Raw genomic sequence first — 3,225 nt, 5'->3', positions numbered from 1 at the left:
AAAAATTCCAGCTATCAAGAATTTAGGGCTAATTTGGTTCAAGCATAGGACTGAACTGGATCATAAGAAGAAAAGAAAGGGATATGTATTCCTTAGGAAACATGTCAAGTTATAACTAGAATATGTATGTGTCTTTGTCTTAAGATCAATTATTCCTGTTTATACAAACACACACACACATGTATTTATATATTCATACATTATATATTTTAACACACATATTTCCATTGTTATATATACTATGTGCTAGAGAGAGATTATATATGCAGTATTATTATATACACACACACACAGAGGACTTATTGGCCTTAAGACGAATAAAACACTTGGGGTGAAAATATTCGTCTTCCATCCTACCCATCAGGTCATTTACATTACTTGCTAAAAATGACTCTGCTAGCTGTAATATGCTGCTAATTTTCTTTAATGGTACTGGGCAAAGATAATTTAGGCTCTAACACCATTTACCTCTGTATGGGGTTGAAATTGTGGGTGAGTGCTTAAAATTAGCTAGACATACAAAAAACTAGAACTCTTGGTTCCAAAATGATACCTTTTATTAGATCAACTGGAAAATGGCAAGGAAATTGTCCTTTTCTGCAAGCTTTTGGGATCAAAGTCTCTTTGTCAGGCTCTGGGAAAAGTGTAGATGGTACAAGATGGTAAAAAGTCCCCATAGGTAGGAAATAAACTTCATTTTTGCACAGAGGGAGCTAAAGATGGAAGTCTGTCCCTCTGGGTCCATGAGTGTCTTTGTGAGCTGTGTTGAGTAGCTCTTTGATGTGTTGATCAGGTAGAATTCCTTTCCTGGAGGTGTCAGATGGCAGGCAGGGAGGCAAAAAAAAACTTCCTTGTTGTTCTGCAATGAAATTTAAAATCCAAAATCGGCTAAAATTCGGCATCTTCCATGTTTCAGGGGTGTACTTGGTAGCCGTGTTGGTCTGAGACAAAAAGACATACAAAAAGCTTGCAGAAAAGGACAATTTTCTTGCCATTTTCCAGTTGGTCTAATAAAAGGTATCATTTTGGAACCAAGAGTTCTAGTTTTTTGTATGTCTTTTTGTCTCAGACCAACACGGCTACCAGGTACACTCCTGAAAATTAGTTAGACCACTTTTGAATATGGCTACCCAGCTTTTGACACCTGGAATTTGGTGTGGTTTCATTGTGCACCTGGTGCCTTCATTTAAGCTACTGGAAGTTTTATGTAGACTGTTTTATCTCCCAGAAACCAAAGGGAGATAGATAAGTGAATGAATAAGGCTGTAAGGAGTTGAATAGATTTGAGAGTCAAAATAGTTTAAAGGAGTTCTCAGAGAACCAGGGGTCAGTATTAACACAGACACCCAGAAGACCAGTTTGGTGGACTCATGAGACAAGATAAAAGATAAAGGAAAAGAAGTGACAGCAAGGAAACCTTCAAGAGGGAATAGGTGTAGGCAATGAAAGACATTAATGCCTACAAGGAGAGGTATGTAAAAGTGACAGGGAAGCCAGTAGTTACACCTTGTACCTAAAGATCGTGGGAGACTTAAGCAAAGTGAAACAATTAAATGTGAAGGCCTGCTTGTGGATCACTCATCTGGTGCCTAATTGTTTTTGTGGCTCTGTCCCTTAGATACTAAGAGGATGAATATATTTATCTGAGTCTATGTAATAGATTCACCACCATGGAATCCAAGCAGCTATTATACATATATGTTATTTCTGAAGTAACTGAGAGTTCTGCAAGGCCTTGACCTCACTACAATTTCTAATTGAGTTTATAATCAGTTAGTTTGACATGATTGGCTCTAAAGATGGTTTGTGTCTCCTTGCAATAAGATTAAACCTTAGTAACTATGGCACCAAAAATGTTTCTCTGATGGCCAGTAGGTTAGATTAGCACACAACTGTCTTCAGCTGAATCTTTGTTTTGCAATGATATTTCCTACCCCATTTACAGGGTCCTCCTCCTTCCTGGCTGTGAGACAGAACATCCTAGAGTACAATTCTTCATGTGCTGCTCTGAGTACACTTCATCTGGGCAATATCCCCAAATGTAAAGATCATTTTATAACAGCAAGTTAGGCAATATCAAACAAGTAAAATTTGACAGTTGCTGGAAGGCTACTCAGATTCTTGGTAGAAAACAGGTAAGATGATCATGATAATTTTTTTCTTAGAAAAAAATATGATCCTTATAACAACATATTCTTATAATAAAATATTTAGCTAAATCAGAGTGACTATCAATCAGTAAGATAACCATGGGTTATCATAGATTCAAACCTTAGATTTGAATCTAAGGTTCATTATTATATAAACACTTGAGACCTGCCAGTGTTCCTTCCCATCTAAGATTTTGCTTAGTCCTGTAGCCAAGTTGATTCTGATTTAATTCATTTCTGTTACTTACTTTTTGCCTGGAATAAATTATGGCTCCCTCACTCTCCTCCTCCCTTTCTAGTTCAAGTACAGGTTTTCCATTTTCCTTTCTTCTTCTGTTCCTAGAAAATTATGAAACATATTGACATTTATGCTGTGGTGTTAATCATTAACTGAAGTAGCAATTTTGGTAGACTGTGTAGATGACTGATCTGGGTTGTATGTTATCTTGTAGTTTGATTTGGGACAGCAGAAATAATGCTTAATTTTTATATATAAATCAAGGCAAGAACCTAAAGCACAAAGAAACAAAGGAGAAGGATGTGCTCACCAGAAAATGAAAACTGCTAGAAGGAAAATTAAAATCCTGATGCCATGCTAGCTTATTCACATAGCATGAGGATAATAAGTGCCTGTTTATATTCATTTATTAAAATGGATCTTGTAATTTGGTCAAGGTCTAGGAGGGTTTCCTCTCTGTCTTTCCTCCTCCTCTCCTTTCTTTGTTGTACTGTGTTGGGCTGCTTGGGGCTGCCAGCGGCAGGGGCAGGGTCGGGCGCTGCAGGACGGGGTCTGGGGTGCTCCAAGATAGTTTTTGTGGACGGGCTGCTGGGGGTCTCTCGCCTGGGCCTGCGGGTGCCACCGAGCTAGGGGCAGGGGAGGGCTAGAGAACGGGCAAAGTTTCGGGCTGTCTTTCTGGCGGCGGCTTGTCGGGCTCCTGAACTATGGCTCGGGCACAGGGAGCTGGGCCAGTCCAGACCAGCGGGCTGGAGCCTGGCGCCCCGCAGCTGGGCTTGGCAGCAGGGGCAGCGGCGCACGGGTGCCTGCCTGGCCTCCGGGAAGGGTCTTCGGCTGCTG

At 40.2% G+C, this 3,225-nt stretch overlaps 1 protein-coding gene across 1 annotated transcript in view; it reads left to right on the top strand.

The window, feature by feature from the left end:
• Positions 1-2,072: 2,072 nt before the first annotated feature.
• Positions 2,073-3,225, top strand: part of OGDHL (oxoglutarate dehydrogenase like) — a 97,586-nt gene continuing 96,433 nt past the window's right edge. The window contains exon 1 of the mRNA XM_006029499.3: positions 2,073-2,135. The gene's annotated coding sequence lies outside the window, so the exon portion shown is untranslated. The remainder of the gene's footprint in view (positions 2,136-3,225) is intronic.

The sequence above is a fragment of the Alligator sinensis genome, unplaced genomic scaffold, assembly GCF_000455745.1.
Source record: "Alligator sinensis unplaced genomic scaffold, ASM45574v1 scaffold374_1, whole genome shotgun sequence".
Lineage (NCBI taxonomy): Eukaryota > Metazoa > Chordata > Crocodylia > Alligatoridae > Alligator > Alligator sinensis.
The sequence above is the reverse complement of the archived record's forward strand: the minus strand, read 5'-3'. Positions and strand labels throughout refer to the sequence as shown.